Raw genomic sequence first — 20,488 nt, 5'->3', positions numbered from 1 at the left:
TAACAGGTGTCGGGGATAATGCTAAATAAACGAAGGAACAAAACGAGGAATAACGTTGCCTAGAAAACAAAAATCACTAGTCTCCTAAGGGCGGGATTAAAATCATACAAAATAAATAAACTAAAAAAAATAATAACAGTTAAAATTTGTTTATGTGAGCTATACTCTCACACGAACAAATTGTAACTGTTATTATTAGATAACGGCCAAATCATTAGATAAACATTGCTACTCGTTTGGACCCTCTTTTGCCTTCAGAATTGCCTCCCGCAGAGATTTTGTTTTTGGTAGCTGTGGCGACCATTTGAGCAGCGTGAATTGATTGTCATGTGCAAGAAACCAGTTTTAGATGAATTGAGCTTTGTGACTATATAGGCGCCTTATCCTACTGGAATTAATCTTCAGAATACGAGTACACTGTGATCATAAATGGATCGATATGGAAAGCAACAACACTAAAGTAGGCTGTGGTTTTTAAATACTGACAATCCCCCACACCACTACACCACCACCACTGAACAGTTGGGGGGGAAAAAGGCACAATGGATCCATGCTTTCATATTGCTTGTGCCAAATTTAAGACTACCATGTAGTTTTGTTGGAGAAATCAAAAGTCATCAAACCACACAATATTGTTAGGGGTTGGTAAAAACGATCGCCTCAATTTCCTGCTCTTAGCCGACAGAAGTGACAGCCACTGTGGTTTTCTGCTGCTGTAACCCGTCTGCTAATGATGTTTCCTGGAAACCACAAGGAATAGATATACATCACTGCGGAGCAGATACCAAAGATCTTTGATTTCCCTGGAATTACCAACTCATGCAAAATTTGCCCTTTAGTAACATCACACATTTACTTTAAAAAGCAGAGATTTGGATCTGTGCAACACCCTAGCCTCCCACTTTCATCTTTGTAGACTCAAGGGTTTTACAGACATCCAGCAACCACAGACTACTATAAGAGCGTCTTTTTTTGTATTGCAAAGTTTTTGGTTATTTAATAAATGTTCACAAGAATCTACTTTACTAGTAAAAATTGCTGTTCAAGAGATCTTGTAAATTCTCTTTATCCCTGATATCCACTGGGCTGTTAAAGGATTGCTGTTTGAGTTATGTGAACAACAGCCAATTGATGTAAGATGGTTAATATGAGTCTTTAGCTGGCTAATGCAAACACAGAAGTGGCTTAAAAAATTCTTTCAAAACCACCTTTTCTTCCACAGCCATCGTCGGTGCTTCCTCCTTTGAAATACAGCTATGTGGGATGACTTTGCACGAGGTACTTCTGTACTTTTGTGAGGTGCATACTTGTAAATTCCTTTTACTCGTCTTTTTTCAGCCTTTTGGTTTTGCTCCGAAGGTATATTCCTGACATTAATCAGTTGCAGGCATCGTGAGAGGACAGTCTTGAGATGATGGACTTCATCAAGTGATGTTCTATGAATCATGCACTCACATTTAGTATTTCCTCCTTTTCTTTGTAGTTGTTGCAACTTGCATGTGTAAGAGTGTTGTGTGATTTTAACAGATACTGTATGTGTGTGAGAGAACACCGTGTATGATCTGTCAAATTTCCCCTGCTTTGGAATATCTCACTTACAGGACTTGTGATCACTGTTATTGTTATAACTCCAGCTGTTATTACATTGCACCTGCAAGAAATCTGCAAAACAGCCTGCTGTTTTGTGCATTTACTAATGCAATTATAACAGTGCAAAGAAAGATTTATTACAGTATATGCAGATGGTGTAGCTTTCCTTTTTGCGTCCTGTTGCTCTCAAGTAATAAAGAGTGTGGCTGGGGCCGCAGGTGTACAGTTTTTACTGCAAGCAGTCTGTGTAGCATGATTTCCAACACTAATGATCAAATATAACCAGGATACAGTTAGACAAAAACAATTTCCGGTTAACTTGCTTGCCATAATAACGTCCTGTATGATCAGCTCATGTCCCATATTTTATTATAATGCACTTTTGGTGGAGATTAGCTGACAGAGAGGGCTGATGCATGGATGCAAGCTGGCCTTCTTTATATTACATCCCTTTATATCCTACAAGCAAACTGTAATGCACTTATATATATATGTTGTTTTGGTACATTTTATTTAAGACAAACTGAGACAGAGGAAGGTGGTTTGCACTGTAGTGTCACAGCAAGAAGGTTCTGAGTTCGAATCTACTTTGCTGGCTATGGTCTGTTTGAGTGGAGTTTGTCTGTATGGGTTCCTTCTGCTTAATCTGGCTTTCTCCCAGAGTCCAAAGACATGCTTGTTAGGTTAACTGGTGATTCTAAATTGGCTCTAGATGTGCATGGTTATCTCTCTCCCTGCGTCAGTCCTGCAACGGACTAGGAACAGCATACCCTGCCTATTACCCTTTGGCAGCTGGTATAGGCTCCAGACCAACCATGACTCTGAAATTGGATAAGTGGAAGAAAATAGATGGGTGGAAGATAAGATTATTGTCTCCCATAGGAGAAAAACATCCTGGATCAGGCAACTGCTGCATTGAAAATCAGACAACAAAAATCAAGACAAAAACCTAAAATGGGCGAACTTTTAGTAAATACAGATCACATAACAAGTAAAAACATAATAAATAATTAAAAAACTAATATTTCAAAACCTCTTTACACTGTCATTCAGTCATGAATTGTCCATTCATCAATTTAACCGACAGAAGGAGGAATAAATACTCTAATTTATCAGATATATTTACACAAAAGGATCTCCAACCAGAATTCATCAGCTAAACTGTGGACTGTACACAACTTTCTTGGGGAATGAGAAGTTTTGTGTGCTGTTCTTATGATCTTTCCTTATCTTTTAACCAAGCTAGAAATCTGAACTTTATAATTAGCTGTTATACAACAGATGTAGCAGCACTGCATAACATTTTCTCAGTGGAATATGAAAACCCAGATGGCCTCTGGTATACACACCTTAGTATGAACAAGTATTGGCCCCTTTCTTGATTTCTTAGATGCATATTTGTCATGTGTTTGTTTTAGATTATCAAACAAATCTGACTATTAGACAACGATCAAATGCAGTTGTTAAATGATTGTTTCACTTATTAACAAAGCAATCCAAACCTACTTCACTCTATGAGAAAAAATAATTGCCCTCTAAACTTAATAACTGTTTGTGCCAATATTTGTAGCAAGAGCTACAACAAGCATTAGCAAAGATCTAGCAGTGAGTGTTTTTACATCAGTGCAGAGGAATTTGCAGGACTGGTTATTATTGTTATTGTTGTCATTGATCTGCTCTGTTCCGAAGTGTTTTAAATCAAGCACTTTTCTGGTCGAGAGCAGAATTCATGGTTTTATCAAAGACAGCAAGGCATTCAGGTTGTAAAGCAGCATACAGGGAGTGCAGAATTATTAGGCAAGTTGTATTTTTGAGGAATAATTTTATTATTGAACAACAACCATGTTCTCAATGAACCCAAAAAACTCATTAATATCAAAGCTGAATGTTTTTGGAAGTAGTTTTTAGTTTGTTTTTAGTTTTAGCTATTTTAGGGGGATATCTGTGTGTGCAGGTGACTATTACTGTGCATAATTATTAGGCAACTTAACAAAAAACAAATATATACCCATTTCAATTATTTATTTTTACCAGTGAAACCAATATAACATCTCCACATTCACAAATATACATTTCTGACATTCAAAAACAAAACAAAAACAAATCAGCGACCAATATAGAATCAGAATCAGAATCAGAATACTTTATTCATCCCGAGGCAAATTAGGGGTTACAGCAGGCAGCACGCTAATGGCGCATGCGCACTCACAAAGGAACCTTCTGACCAACTTTACACAAACATCACATTGGGCAGACATGTCAGAAGGTAGGCTGATAGGAAAAAAACAACGAAAATACACTACATGAGGTAAGAGGAGGAGAAAAAAAACTCCACTCAGACTGAGCTCCTAGTGGGAGAACAGTTTGATAAAAGAAAAAACACCTCAGCACAAAAGCACATGACTATCAATACACCATAGAAACACGAGACAAGCAACAGGGGCGGGTAAAGGGTAAGAGAGAGCCGGCGTAGACAGCGCATCCAGTCCTGCAGCATCTGTGCTGGTCCAGTTGACTGCTATCATCCCCGGTAGGGCACAAGCATCGAAGGCGTTGGAAAGGGAGGGGGATGAGTGAGTGCTTATCAGTGTAAGTGTGTGTGTGTGCGTGTCCATAGTTTAGCTGAGACAGTGTCCTTCGGCCTATCAGGCTAAGTAAACAGTCCTCCAGCCAATCCAGGTGTCCTTCATGGGGCGGGAAGAATAGTCATCACACAGTCGTTATCAGGGAGTTGTTTTGGTGGGCTCCAGCCTTGGGCCTGCAGCTGGGGCCGTGGTGTCCAAATGTTGAATATTGTTGATTTCTCCTTTGTGAGCAGCTCGAATTCTAGCACTCCGAGGCTGGTCTCTCGATCTCCCGTTGAAGAGCTGCGAGCCTCCCCATGATGGTATCAAACTTCTGTTCCGTGGTGTTGTCAGTCTTTTGATTCTGAGACCTCACAACTGCAGTGATCCGTTCCGCGATGTTTTCCAACTGTCGCTCAAGGGTCTCATTTTGAGCAGGCCTCTCTCTGATGTTTCCCCTCATACGCTCAATGGTGTTGTTTTGAGCCTTCACAGCAGCTGTAAGCGTCTCCAAGGTGTTGACCATATTACGTTCGTTGTGAGAGGTCGCACCTCGTCCCGTCGCTTCGAATCCAGCGGGCAGCCTTGTGGGGGTTTGAACAGCTGGTTCCGCTTTCTTATTTCTCTGATAAACCAGGGCTAAGCCAACGCCGATCAGCATGAACCCTGTTATCATGGTTCCGAATAGGTAGATATCGTCAGCGTCCTCGATCGACAGTCCCGCCAGGCACACGGTCCTCCAGTTCTGCCACCCGTCCATCGTGTAACCGGCAGGGAAAGTCCCTCCAGGGCACTCAGGCTCTCCCGAGCCCCGACTTCTCGTTGAGAAAAGGGTGTCAATAGCACTCAGAGACCAGTTGATCAAATCCATAATTCTCTTTTAGGTTTAGAGAACGACAGTGAGAGACTGTTCCAGGGAAAGTAAATTCACACAAGACAAGACAAGGACATAGAGGCGAAGCAGGGAAGATAAGGGTGAGGAGGAGAGGAGAAAGTGCGACCGCCTTCGCTGAGAGCTCAAGAAGAACCACCTTTCTTTGCAAGGACACTCAAAAGCCTGCCATCCATGGATTCTGTCAGTGTTTTGATCTGTTCACCATCAACATTGCGTGCAGCAGCAACCACAGCCTCCCAGACACTGTTCAGAGAGGTGTATTGTTTTCCCTCCTTGTAAATCTCACATTTGATGATGGACCACAGGTTCTCAATGGGGTTCAGATCAGGTGAACAAGGAGGCCATGTCATTAGTTTTTCTTCTTTTATACCCTTTCTTGCCAGCCATGCTGTGGAGTACTTGGACGCGTGTGATGGAGCATTGTCCATCCATCCATCCATCCATCCATCTTCATCCGCTTTGTCCGGGGCCGGGTCGCGGGGGCAGCAGCCTAAGCAAAGAGGCCCAGACCTCCCTCTCCCCAGCCACCTCCTCCAGCTTATCCGGGGGAATACCAAGGCGTTCCCAGGCCAGCCGAGAGATATAATCTCTCCAGCGTGTCCTGGGTCTGCCCTGGGGCCTCCTCCCGGTGGGACATGCCCTGAACACCTCCCACAGGACACCCCGAGGGACACGGTCGAATGCCTTCTCCAAGTCCACAAAACACATGTAGACTGGTTGGGCAAACTCCCATGCACCCTCAAGTATCCTGGAGAGGATAAAGAGCTGGTCCAGTGTTCCGCGACCAGGACGAAAACCGCATTGTTCCTCCTGTATCCGAGGTTCGACTAACGGACGAACTCTCCTTTCCAGCACCCTGGCATAGACTTTCCCAGGGAGGCTGAGGAGTGTGATCCCCCTGTAGTTGGAACACACCCTCCGGTCCCCTTTCTTAAAGATGGGGACCACCACCCCGGTCTGCCAGTCCACAGGTACTGCCCCTGATCTCCACGCAACATTGCAGAGGCGTGTCAACCAGGACAGCCCTACAACGTCCAGAGCCTTCAGGAACTCGGGGCAGACCTCATCAACACCAGGGGCTCTGCCACCAAGGAGTTGTTTAACTGCCTCAGTGACCTCGCCCCCGGAAATTGGCGGGTCATTCCCCTCATCCCCAGACTCTGCTTCCTCCTCGGAAGACGTGTCAGTGGGATTAAGGAGGTCCTCGAAGTATTCCTTCCACCGCCTGACAATTTTCTCAGTCGACGTCAGCAGCGCTCCGCCAGCACTATACACAGTGCAGGTAGAGCACCGCTTTCCCCTCCTGAGACGTCTGACGGTTTGCCAGAATCTCTTCGAGGCAGTCCGAAAGTCTTTTTCCATGGCCTCTCCGAACTCCTCCCACACCCGAGTTTTTGCTTCAGCCACTGCCCGAGCCGCATTCCGCTTGGCCTGTCGATACCTGTCGGCTGCCTCCGGAGTCCCACAGGCTAACCAAGCCCGATAGGACTCCTTCTTCAGCCTGGTGGCTCCCTTCACCTCTGGTGTCCACCATTTGGTTCGGGGATTACCACCACGGCAGGCACCAACCACCTTGCGGCCGCAGCTCAATGCAGCAGCATCGGCAATGGAGACGCTGAAAATGGTCCATTCGGACTCAATGTCCCCAGTCTCCCTCGGAATGCTGTTGAAGCTCTGCCGGAGGTGTGCGTTGAAGATCTCGCGGACTTGGGCCTCTGCTAGACGTTCCCAGCACACCCTCACTACGCGTTTAGGTGCACCAGGTCTGTCCAGCGTCCTCCCCCGCCACCTGATCCAACTCACCACCAGGTGGTGATCAGTTGACAGCTCAGCCCCTCTCTTTACCCGAGTGTCCAGAACATATGGTCGCAGGTCTGCTGATACGATTACAAAATCGATCATCGACCTACGGCCTAGAGCGTCCTGGTGCCACGTGCACTTATGGACACTCTTATGTTCGAACAGGGTGTTCGTTATGGCCAAACTGTGATTAGCACAGAAGTCCAATAACAGAGCACCGCTTGGGTTCAGATCAGGGAGGCCGTTCCTCCCAATCACGCCCCTCCAGGTCTCGCTGTCGTTACCCACGTGAGCATTGAAGTCTCCCAGCAGGACAACAGAGTCTCCAGGTGGAGCACCCTCCAGCACCCCCCCCAGGGACTCTAAGAAGGCTGGGTACTCTGAACTGCCACTCGGCGCATAAGCGCAGATGACAGGACTCGTTCCCCGACCCTAAGGCGCAGGGAACAAACCCTCTCGTCCACCGGGAAAAACCCCAACGTACCGGCAGCAAGCCGAGGGGATATTAGGATACCCACCCCAGCCCGCTGCCTCTCACCAGGGGCAACTCCAGACTGAGACAGAGTCCAGCCCCTCTCCAGGAGACTGGTTCCAGAGCCCAAGCCATGTGTAGAGGTGAGCCCGACTATATCTAGCCGGTACCTCTCAACCTCACGCACTAACTCAGGCTCCTTCCCCACCAGAGAGGTGACATTCCATGTCCCTATTGCCAGTCTTGGCAGCCGGGGGTCAGTCCGCCAGGGCCTCCGCTCCTGGCCGCCACCCGACACACAATGCACCCGACCCCTATGGCGCCTCCTGCGGGTGGTGGGCCTGCGGGAGGATGGGCCCAAGTCTCCTCTTCGGGCTGTGCCCGGCGGGCCCCATGGACTAAGGCCCGGCCACCAGACGCTCGCCCTCGGGCACCCTCCCCGGGCCTGGCTCCAGGGCGGGGCCCCGGTAACCCTATCCCGGGCAGGGTAAACTGTTCCCTCGGTGTCCTTTTCATAAGGGTCTTATGAATCGCTCTTTGTCTGGTCCCTCACCCAGGGCCAATTTGCCATGGGAGACCCTACCAGGGGGCAAAAGCCCCCAGACAACATAGCCCCTGGGATCCCTGTGACACACAAACCCCTCCACCATGATAAGGTAGCGATTCAAGGAGGGGATGGATGGAGCATTGTCCTGCATGAAAATCATGTTTTTCTTGAAGGATGCAGACTTCTTCCTGTACCACTGCTTGAAGAAGGTGTCTTCCAGAAACTGGCAGTAGGACTGGGAGTTGAGCTTGACTCCATCCTCAACCCGAAAAGGCCCCACAAGCTCATCTTTGATGATACCAGCCCAAACCAGTACTCCACCTCCACCTTGCTGGCGTCTGAGCTCTCTGCCCTTTACCAATCCAGCCACGGGCCCATCCATCTGGCCCATCAAGACTCACTCTCATTTCATCAGTCCATAAAACCTTAGAAAAACCAGTCTTGAGATATTTCTTGGCCCAGTCTTGACGTTTCAACTTGTGTGTCTTGTTCAGTGGTGGTCGTCTTTCAGCCTTTCTTACCTTGGCCATGTCTCTGAGTATTGCACACCTTGTGCTTTTGGGCACTCCAGTGATGTTGCAGCTCTGAAATATGGCCAAACTGGTGGCAAGTGGCATCTTGGCAGCTGCACGCTTGACTTTTCTCAGTTCATGGGCAGTTATTTTGCACCTTGGTTTTTCCACACGCTGTTGACTATTTTGAATGAAACGCTTGATTGTTCGATGATCACGCTTCAGAAGCTTTGCAATTTTGAGACTGCTGCATCCCTCTGCAAGATATCTCACTATTTTTGACTTTTCTGAGCCTGTCAAGTCCTTCTTTTGACCCATTTTGCCAAAGGAAAGGACGTTGCCTAATAATTATGCACACCTGATATAGGGTGTTGATGTCATTAGACCACACCCCTTCTCATTACAGAGATGCACATCACCTAATATGCTTAATTGGTAGTAGGCTTTCGAGCCTATACAGCTTGGAGTAAGACAACATGCATGAAGAGGATGATGTGGACAAAATACTCATTTGCCTAATAATTCTGCACTCCCTGTACACTACCACTATCATGTATGATTGTGGGTGTGGTTTTCTTTTCATGAAATGCTGCGTTAGTTTTATGCTAGACGTAATAGGACTCAAACCTTCCAAACTCAGTCCACACATTATTTTCCCAGAGGTTTTGGCAACCGTTAAGATGTTTTTTGCCAAATGTGAGATTAGCCTTTGTGTTCTTTTTGGTCAGCAGTTGTTTTTGCCCTGGAACTCTCCCGTGAATCTCATTTTTCTCCAGGTTTTTTTTTCTTACTGTTGAATCATGAACATTGACTTTAACTGAGGCAAGTGGGTTCTTGTGATTTCCTACTCATATTTCCTACTCCTACTTCATGGATGGGTTGTCAGTGTTCTTTTGAAGTAATTCTGGTAGGCCAGCCATTCCTGGGAAGGTTCACCACCGTTCCAAGTCTTGTAGATAAGGGGGGTAACCATGTTTTGCTGGAGTCCCAAAGTCTTAGAAATGGCTTTGTCACATTTGCTATACTGAAAAATGTCCCTTACTTTGTTTCTCAGCTGTGTCTTTCGATTGTGGCGTAATGTGCTGCTTTTTGAGCTCTTTCATCCTGCTTCACTTCAGAGGGGTTCTATTTAAGTGATTTCATGATTCAACAAGTCTGGCAGTAATCAGTGCTGGGTGTGGCTTGTGAGATTGAATTCAGCTTTCCAAGTTGTTAATCAAATCATCATTTAACAAAGGCAGCAATCACCTTTTTACAAAGAGCCAGACAGGTTTAGATAGCTTCTCCCCCCCTTAATAAATGACATAATTATTTAAAAACAGCATTTTGTATTTACTTGGTTGGCTTAATCTAATATCAAAATTTGTTTGATGAACAAATTGCAAAAAAAACAACTAAGAAATCAGAAGCTAAGAAATGCATTTTCAAGGCACCATATTTGCCAAATAAGTACATTGTCACCGTGTTCCCCTAATATTTCTGCTCGCTAAGTTCATTGGCTTCTCTGGTGGAGAGGTCTGATCTCTGTCCTGTCCAATCCTGCTTTAAGCTGGGAGCTTTTCAAAAAGCTTGATAAAGTCACAGACCTGGACACCTGGTTTTGAGGGCAAGCTCATAATCAGAGACGTTTAAGAGACATGAGCCCAATACCATATTCAAAGAAAAAACTATCAACATCATAAAAATGTAAAGCTTGGTATTGGAAACTATTATCCCAATTTCTTTTATCACTAACGCTAAACAAAACGGAAGCCTATGAATGTTCTTCTTGGCAGTGTTTGCAAGCACATAAGTGAAATGGGCCCACATCTTTTTAGATTTATTTTAGGACATTTTGCTTTTATTTGATAGTCAAACATGAGTAGACAGGAAAAGGGGGCGAGAGAACAGAGGAAGATATGCAGCAGGTCACAGACTCAAACCTGGGCTGCACTTAGGCATATAGGCGCCTGCTCACCTGGTGCCCAGATGTACATTCTTTTAAATTTATAAGCCACACCCTTTAATTATGTGGGATTTTACTGGATAGAAATTGTGATTTAGAGTTAAACAACCCTCACCAAGTCACTTAATGCATTTGCCACTAGAGGGCAGAGGGATGTTGCCTTCTCTTAAGAAATCCTAGTGACCTCTTAAATAATGTTTTTCTTTCTTTCTTTCTTTCTTTCTTTCTTTCTTTCTTTCTTTCTTTCTTTCTTTCTTTTTTTTACGCCACCAGGCTACCAGGCTACTACAGTTTTTTATTTTTATTCATATGTATATACAGTGTCCAACAAATGTATTAGACCACTTGTCATTAAAACAAGAAAACACAAATATTTTAGAAATCTGCCAAATGTATTTGACTAATTTATTTGTTCAGGAATGCAAGTAAATAAGTTTCACTTGGTAGTTTTTACAAAATCCTAATGTGCTTTACTGTTTTGTATTTGCTTTTGTAAAGCAGTGAATTTGAAAGTTCATTGAAATTCATTGAAAATATCATTAGCAAGCTCTTTAATCATTTTGATGAAAGTGCTTGTGGATACTGATGGATTAAGCATAACAGAAATATAAAAAATGATTTTAGGTAGCGATTCCTCCTTGAATCGCTACCTTATCGTGGTGGAGGGGTTTGTGTGTCCCAGGGATCCCAGGGGCTATGTTGTCTGGGGGCTTTTGCCCCCTGGTAGGGTCTCCCATGGCAAACTGGTCCTGGGTGAGGGACCAGACAAAGAGCGATTCAGAAGACCCCCATGAAAAGAATATCGAGGGAACAGTTTACCCTGCCCGGGATAGGGTTACCGGGGCCCCGCCCTGGAGCCAGGCCCGGGGAGGGTGCCCGAGGGCGAGCGTCTGGTGGCCGGGCCTTAGTCCATGGGGCCCGGCCGGGCACAGCCCGAAGAGGAGACATGGGCCCATCCTCCCGCAGGCCCACCACCCGCAGGAGGCGCCATAGGGGTCGGGTGCATTGTGAGCCGGGTGGCGGCCAGGAGCGGAGGCCCTGGCGGACCGACCCCCAGCTGCCGAGACTGGCAATAGGGACATGGAATGTCACCTCTCTGGTGGGGAAGGAGCCTGAGTTGGTGCGTGAGGTTGAGAGGTACCGGCTAGATATAGTTGGGCTCACCTCTACGCATTGTCTGGGCTCTGGAACCAGTCTCCTGGAGAGGGGCTGGACTCTGTCTCAGTCTGGAGTTGCCCCTGGTGAGAGGCGGCGGGCTGGGGTGGGTATTCTTATATCCCCTCGGCTTGCTGCCGGTACGTTGGGGTTTTTCCCGGTGGACGAGAGGGTTTGTTCCCTGCGCCTTAGGGTCGGGGAACGGGTCCTGACTGTCATCTGCGCTTATGCGCCGAGTGGCAGTTCGGAGTACCCAGCCTTCTTAGAGTCCCTGGGGGGGGTGCTGGAAGGTGCTCCACCTGGAGACTCTGTTGTCCTGCTGGGAGACTGCAATGCTCACGTGGGTAACGACAGCGAGACCTGGAGGGGCGTGATTGGGAGGAACGGCCTCCCTGATCTGAACCCGAGCGGTGCTTTGTTATTGGACTTCTGTGCTAATCACAGTTTGGCCATAACGAACACCCTGTTCGAACATAAGAGTGTCCATAAGTGCACGTGGCACAAGGATGCTCTAGGCCGTAGGTCGATGATCGATTTTGTAATCGTATCACCAGACCTGCGACCATATGTTCTGGACACTCGGGTAAAGAGAGGGGCTGAGCTGTCAACTGATCACCACCTGGTGGTGAGTTGGATCAGGTGGCGGGGGAGGACGCTGGACAGACCTGGTGCACCTAAACGCGTAGTGAGGGTGTGCTGGGAACGTCTAGCAGAGGCCCCAGTCCGCGAGATCTTCAACGCACACCTCCGGCAGAGCTTCAACAGCATTCCGAGGGAGACTGGGGACATTGAGTCCGAATGGACCATGTTCAGCGTCTCCATTGCCGAAGCTGCTGCATTGAGCTGCGGCCGCAAGGTGGTTGGTGCCTGCCGTGGTGGTAATCCCCGAACCAAATGGTGGACACCAGAGGTGAAGGGAGCCACCAGGCTGAAGAAGGAGGCCTATCGGGCTTGGTTAGCCTGTGGGACTCCGGAGGCAGCCGACAGGTATCGACAGGCCAAGCGGAATGCGGCTCGGGCAGTGGCTGAAGCAAAAACTCGGGTGTGGGAGGAGTTCGGAGAGGCCATGGAAAAAGACTTTCGGACTGCCTCGAAGAGATTCTGGCAAACCGTCAGGCGTCTCAGGAGGGGAAAGCGGTGCTCTACCTGCACTGTGTATAGTGCTGGCGGAGCGCTGTTGACGTCGACTGAGAAAATTGTCGGGCGGTGGAAGGAATACTTCGAGGACCTCCTTAATCCCACTGACACGTCTTCCGGGGAGGAAGCAGAGTCTGGGGATGAGGGGTGTGACCCACCAATTTCCGGGGGCGAGGTCACTGAGGCAGTTAAACAACTCCTTGGTGGCAGAGCCCCTGGTGTCGATGAGGTCCGCCCCGAGTTCCTGAAGGCTCTGGACGTTGTAGGGCTGTCTTGGTTGACACGTCTCTGCAATGTTGCGTGGAGATCAGGGGCAGTACCTGTGGACTGGCAGACCGGGGTGGTGGTCCCCATCTTCAAGAAGGGGGACCGGAGGGTGTGTTCCAACTACAGGGGGATCACACTCCTCAGCCTCCCCGGGAAAGTCTATGCCAGGGTGCTGGAGAGGAGGGTTCGTCCGCTAGTCGAACCTCGGATACAGGAGGAACAATGCGGTTTTCGTCCTGGTCGCGGAACACTGGACCAGCTCTTTGTCCTCTCGAGGATACTTGAGGGTGCATGGGAGTTTGCCCAACCAGTCTACATGTGTTTTGTGGACCTGGAGAAGGCATTCGACCGTGTCCCTCGGGGCGTCCTGTGGGAGGTGTTGCGCGAGTATGGGGTGTCTGGCCCATTGCTACGGGCCATTCAATCCCTATACAACCGTTGCAAGAGCTTGGTTCGCATTGCCGGCAATAAGTCGGACTCGTTCCCGGTGGGTGATGGGCTCCGCCAGGGCTGCCCTTTGTCTCCGGTTCTGTTCATAATTTTTATGGACAGGATTTCTAGGCGCAGCCAAGTGGCGGAGGGCTTTCGCTTTGGTGGCCTCAGAATCTCATCTCTGATTTTTGCGGATGATGTGGTTCTGTTGGCTTCATCGGGTGAGGGCCTCCAGCTCGCACTGGAGCGGTTCGCAGCCGAGTGTAACGCAGCGGGAATGAGGATCAGCACCTCCAAATCTGAGGCCATGGTTCTCAGCCGGAAAAGGGTGGAGTGCCCACTCCGGGTCGGGGATGAGTTCCTGCCCCAAGTGGAGGAGTTCAAGTATCTCGGGGTCTTGTTCGCGAGTGATGGGAGAAGGGAGCTGGAGATCGACAGACGGATTGGGGCTGCGGCTGCAGTAATGCGGACGCTGCACCGGTCAGTCGTGGTGAAGAGGGAGCTGAGTGTAAAAGCGAAGCTCTCAATTTACCGGTCGATCTACGTCCCTACCCTCACCTATGGCCACGAGCTGTGGGTAGTGACCGAAAGAACGAGATCGCGGATACAAGCGGCGGAAATGAGCTTCCTCCGAAGGGTGGCTGGCCTCTCCCTTAGAGATAGGGTGAGAAGTTCGGCCATCCGGGAGGGGCTTAGAGTAGAGCAGCTGCTGCTCCACATCGAAAGGAGCCAGCTGAGGTGGTTCGGGCATCTGGCAAGGATGCCCCCTGGGCGCCTCCTGGGCGAGGTGTTCCAGGCATGTCCCACCGGGAGGAGGCCCCTGGGCAGACCCTGGACACGCTGGAGAGATTATATCTCTCGGCTGGCCTGGGAACGCCTTGGTATTCCCCCGGACAAGCTGGAGGAGGTGGCTGGGGAGAGGGAGGTCTGGACCTCTTTGCTTAGGCTGCTACCCCCGCGACCCGACCTCGGATAAGCGGATGAAGATGGATGGATGGATGGATTTTGGTAATTACTAAAATTGCAATTTAGGGTAAATCTGATGTAAGCCTTTCACTGACTTGTGGTCAAATTGTTAAGCACTGAATTTACTTACAAGATCATTTTAAGACAGTTTCCAACCAGTGAATTACAGAAAGGCTTCCTTAAGACTTCCTTAACTTAAGGAACTTCCTTAAGAGGAGAACGTTCAATGAGAGTTAGAAATTCTAGGTCAAACGTTTGTTAATGATGTTTGTTGTTCCCCTCAGACTCCTGCGACCCAGTTCGGCTTGTTGATTACTATTTTCACTTTTCTCAAGTATGCAATGACTCTTATTTTCTGTGCCAGCACCTGGGATTTATGTGTTTAATCTGCACATAATTAATAACAAGAACTGCCGTGCACTTACAAAAAAAAGGTCTCAGTAGTAAACTTTTGATCAGGTTTCTGGTGCACCAGCCATCAGCAGATATTTCTAAAGTTATGAGATTGTATTAAGTATGTCAGGAATATTGATACACACATTGCTGTATCACTGTGAAATTGTACCACTATGATAAATTGTGCTTTCATCATTCAAGACAAATGTATTAACAATATATCAATAGATTTTTTGTATCTGTTTTAAGGGTTACAGTTGTTGATTTTGTTGTTGGTTGCTTTAATGAGAAAGCTACTGTATGACCAGGTTTTGACCCTGCTTCTATTTAGTCATTACTTGATAAACTGACTGAACTTTGCCTGGTACAGAAGACCAGACATATATAAGCCCTCCTTCTACCTCACATTAGTCAGTCACTATTTGGTGGACGTTTCCTCAGTCTGTTTAAAAGTCATGACTGAATTAAATAAGAACAAAAATAAATGATTAAATAAAAGAAAAACTGAAATAAACAAAGTATACACCGTTTCCCATTATTGTGCGTTATATATGCTCACTTTTAACAGGACCTCAGGGCATTTGCTGTGCCTGTGGGTGTAGAACTCATTTGGCATTGCAGTCCAGCTTCTGTCAATTAGATGTGGTATGTATTGGCCAGGTTCTGACCCTGCTTCTAAAATTGAACACTGATGCAATAGTCAAGCTAGCAATAGAAGTTCAAAGTCATTTGTTGAGATCTTGAACTAATTAAGCCCGGCAGTCTTTCAGTAGTGAGAAAACACAACTATGGAAAATAGCGTGACTGACAAGCTGAACCAAAACGAACACGTCTGAAAATTTCATTGTAGCACGGTTCCCATCTAATTATTGAAAGATCCATGCATGTACGTTTTCACTGTATGCACGTGGATGAAATTGTGCTGTAAAACATAGTAAGTTGTAATTGCCTTGTTCAGCTTAATTTTAATTCATCAAGACTTAAAAATAAACTACATTTTTGTATCAGTTCTGCACTAGAATAAGACTTTTTTGTCTGTGTTTCTTAACACTGTATCATGCTGTCACACAATAATATATTTCTGATGCAATACTGTACGCTTTACTGTATAATGTGATGTTGCCATCTTCTGGTAGTGGCAGTGAAGTAAATAGACATGTATTCACGCATATATATATATTCAACTTTGTAATAATTTATATTTTGTAAGCTAATTTTGCATGTTCAAATAATTTAAGGAAATATAAGAAACAGTTCTGCTTTCTCTCATTCTACATATGTGGTTTTGTCTCCTAGCAAGCTGCAGGGACTTGTTATCTCTGTTTGCTACCTGTGGAGAAGTGATGATGCGTGTAGGTTATAGGTTCTGTTTATTTCTGTCTACAGGAGTATTAACAAGCTCAATGAGATCAGCGGTGCCCCATAACCTGAAAAAAATGAAGAATTTGTCAGTTTGTGTGCTGCTGCTTATAAGAGCTGTCAGCAGGGAACATACAGGTACGCATGAGGAGGTATGCATGAGTATGTGTGTTTGTGTGCTGTGCCGGCGGTCAGGGGGTTAAAAATCCCCCTTGAGTCTTCACATCTACCAGAAAGCATGAAAAGCACCTTGTTACAGCAGTTAACTTTAACAGATGACAGCTGGCTTTGGCAACTAGGGGCTAATGGAAAGATTAAGTCAATTACAGCTTGGCAGGGGGACTTAGAAATATTTGAGACATTCCCCAGCATATTGGAACAATAGGCATCTACATATGTGCTCTCACTCTAAGGCAGTAAATGTCATTATGTCAGAGTAAATAAAACAAAAATGTGCTTAGTTCGGTTTCTAAAATAGATTAATCTGGATCATATCACAACAATCACAACATTGGAATGCAGACAGAGTTAAATTGTTATTATCTCCACATGTGCTGTGTATGCAGCTTTTTCACGAGCATCTAGTGATTGCTCTCTGTTTCGTCCTGATGGTATCGCCGATTTAGTCCCCAACTTAGATCAAACAGAGACGAGAGGGAAAACACATTTAGCTCATCATAAAGTGGAAACTGAAAAGTTTAACAACCTTAAAAGACTGCCTAAAATGAAGTGTTTGGTCCACTTTAAAAAAGATCTGGCACTTAAAAAAATAAAATAAAATCAGTGCAGAAGATCATGAACTAAAATTTGTAATTTCCCACACCGATTACTCTGCTCAACTTTTTCCGCTCATGACAAAATGATGTGCAGAAGTCACGCAGTGACTCTCACCAGCTGAAATCTCATTTCTCTTTCTTCTTGTGCAGCATAAACGAGTTCAGCCCACACGGTGGGCATAAATGTTAAGTGCCTCGTAGCTTGAAAACTCATCAAGAGTAGGAAGGCCTGTGGGGTATCCGGCAGCAATCCGATTAACTGATGTAACCTTTGACCTGTAGGCGACCACATCTCTACAGGAAGCCCATAATTTTGAGTTTTAATAACACATAAAAGACTGCACACAGTTTTCAGTTACAGATGAATGGGTAAATGTGCTTGTGTCCTTAACTGGCACTATATCGAGCCAAGCCATAATGAAGGCAGTTTTGACAGTAACCTGGTGCCCCTCAATTGCTTTAGCATTGTTGCACTGTGGAGGATTTGTAACACAGAGTTACACATCACACTTGATTAAAATCTCATTATAAAATGGTTACTTACAAGAGGGCAACTACATCAAACAATTAGCAGCACATAGAGGAAATGGTTTTATTGTAGATTGGAGACTTGTGAACTCAGATCAGACATTTTATTATTAATCCAAGCTCTGTTTCTTTTACTCTGTTGGTTCACATGTTCCAGACCAGACGTTTTCCACTGGGCCACATGCCATCAGACTTTTCCATAGGCCAAGGATTCCCCACACCACACTGCATACATATTGTCATTTACACTTATCCTAACATGACCACTAACAATACTATATCCGTTTTTTTTCGTGATTCATCTGATTGTTTTATTCATTCCTTTTCCCATTTCTTATTTTTCTCATGCATATATTTTTCAGCCACTATCCCTTATTCCTTATTCCAGGTTCTTTGCATGATTTTTTGCACATTTTTTGACATATTACTGGTTAATGAACCAACTGCATTGCTGAACTAGATTTTTTTTCCTGCCCCATAGACAAACCTGGTTATGATCATTAATAAAAAGTACAATTTTTCTTTCTTGATTTGCCTCATTTGCAAACATCTTCAACTTAAATTTCAACTTTTATGCAATTTTTTTCTGAAGTCACCTGAAATACCATGTTTCATTAAAAATCAACATCCACGAATAGCTATAATTTTAAAAAAGACAAAATATAAACACTGCTATTGACTAAAAGAAAATTTAAAGTCTGTTTTTTCATTACACAATTAATAAATGATGATCTCATTCATAATTCTTTAATTTTCTGAATTGTTTTATTGCTCAACAAACTTCATTCTGAAATCGGTGGAGAATGACGTTCTTCTACAAATACATCAGTCACACTGGCACCACTTTTCCACCCATGTATCCAACCTGCTAAGGCTAAAATGCTATAGTCTGCAGTTTTCCTGATTTAAGTGGAAGTCAACATAATGTGGCCAACCTATATTTTATACACACGAAGGTAGCTCCACATGCACATAAAATTATGTCTCAGTTCATAAAATTGGTTCTATCTGTTGATTATCCCTGGATTTTTGCAAAGTACTTTGCATTGTAGCTATTTATTTAAAAGAATGCCATAAATATACTTGACTTGTTTTGCAAGCAGTATGTGTGCTAGGGCCATATTTTATAGTCTTAATTCATGGGTTCACAGACACCTGGGGATTTGGGAGTGCAAATAAAGAATATGATTACACTTCACTAGATCAGCTGCCTTTTTGTTCTTTAGTATCCCAAGAGTAAAATAAATGAGAGAAGATGGATTTGGCTGCTGGTAGGCTGTGCATCGTGCTTTTGTGGGTTATACTATTTACTTTTATAGGGAAGGGCAGAGAAGCTGGCATCTTTTCAGCTTAGAGGTTCAACTCAGTGTTACAGAGAAATGATGAGCTAAAATAGCCCTAATGAGATCACTGAGTCCAGGGTTGCATTGTCTCTAGGGAATGACCACCAGCAAAAATAGCCCTGATAAGTCAAGGCAATTGTTGGAACAGAGTCACTTATGAACTCTGAAGCAAACACAGTAGTGCCAAAAGAGACGTTTATCAAGAGCACAAGGGAGAAAGGGAAGCGGCTTAATTAATTTCGATTTAATTAATGCATTGTGTGGTCTATTAATTACAATATTGCTTTTTTAACAGTTGCATTCCACCCACATTTAAAGGGTATAAATCTCAAATGATGTTAATGCCAGACATAGTGGTTAATGTTAATAATGACAGAATACACACATAACAAAACAATGTGAAGAGTCTGTTTGGCTCCAGATTTGAGCTCAGGCTGAAGGCACAGATGGTCCATCCTGCAGCGCCTCATTATCCAAGTATCAGGTTGACTTGATGTCACTTCTCAGAGCTCAAGGCACCTTACATGATGTATATCTCTGTGAAAATGGTTAAAATAACAGTGTTGTTTCTGACAGGAGGGAATACAAGTCTTCCAGTATTTAGCCTGTTGGGAGGGCATCCAGCTGAGAGGAAACTGGAAGCTAGGTTTTCAGTAAACAACAAGCAAAAACATGGCATTTTTGGATATATGATCCACCTAGTGTAAATATATGTATCTTTTTGTTCTACATAGACACTGTCTTTGGACGGCTGGTAAAAGTGTAGTTAGCTGTCACCAAAGTTGTCTCGAAACAAAGTAAACCAAGGTTTGAGTGTTAACAGCGACAAACAAAGAGTAGTCGAACTCCCGAACAAAGAGCCTGGAAACTTTTGTTGTCAGCTGTCAGCAGCGTGAAAACTTGAGCAACCTGAAATCAGCTCCTACTTCGATAAACACAAGTGGTATGTGAAATTGAGCCGAAGTGCAATTTTTAAACCTCAGTCCCGGGCCATGTGTTACTACCCAGCAATAAATCCTCTGCACATCAGGAGCATGATTACAGTCTTCAGTTGCTGCATGGACTGACAGTTCTATCTACTAAGAATGATTGGTCATTTTCAATAAATTTGATATAAATGTGATATGACAGAATATCATCAAACTTCCCCAAAATAAGCCTGAAGGTTTGGATATGATCCAATACCTTCTCTGCCATTGCTGCTGTCAGAAAGTCCTATTCATCTTCTTTTTCATTTTCTCTTGTAACTGGGAGCTGTCAAGGACTGGGAGCTTTGCCTTGCAGTTTGCTGGGCTAGATTTATAATTGGACCCTGTCAACAGTGTCCAGTGCAACTCAAGTGCAACGTTTGTTATGGCAGCTACTGTGTACTGATTTCAACACATGCCAGCTGCAAGATGGTTTGTGTGTCATTAATGCATAACTATTGTTAAGTGCAGACACAATGTGTGCGTCCACAAGCTTGTGGATGGAATGAAAAATCATCTAAAGGGGATCAAAAGAGAGGGAACGCAAATGAAGTCAGATTTTTCCAGGCACTGTAAATCTCTAGAGTTGCTGCCTATTTACAGGGAATCTTAGGTATCTGTATACATACTATATACACAGATGAGCAGCTATTCCTGCAGGTGGGCTCAATGAATACCACGGCTGTGTTGTAGAAATCTGTCTTGCTGACATTTTAATTGAATGTGAGAACAGTAAAATACCACACGTGTTCAAGATTTTTCTTTTTTTTTCTTTTCCATACACTCCCCTTTGGACGTATGTCTGATTCTACCAGACAAATTTCTTAATCTACCAG

This window comes from Astatotilapia calliptera, chromosome 14, assembly GCF_900246225.1.
Source record: "Astatotilapia calliptera chromosome 14, fAstCal1.2, whole genome shotgun sequence".
Classification (NCBI taxonomy): domain Eukaryota; kingdom Metazoa; phylum Chordata; class Actinopteri; order Cichliformes; family Cichlidae; genus Astatotilapia; species Astatotilapia calliptera.
Note: the sequence above shows the minus strand (reverse complement) of the source record.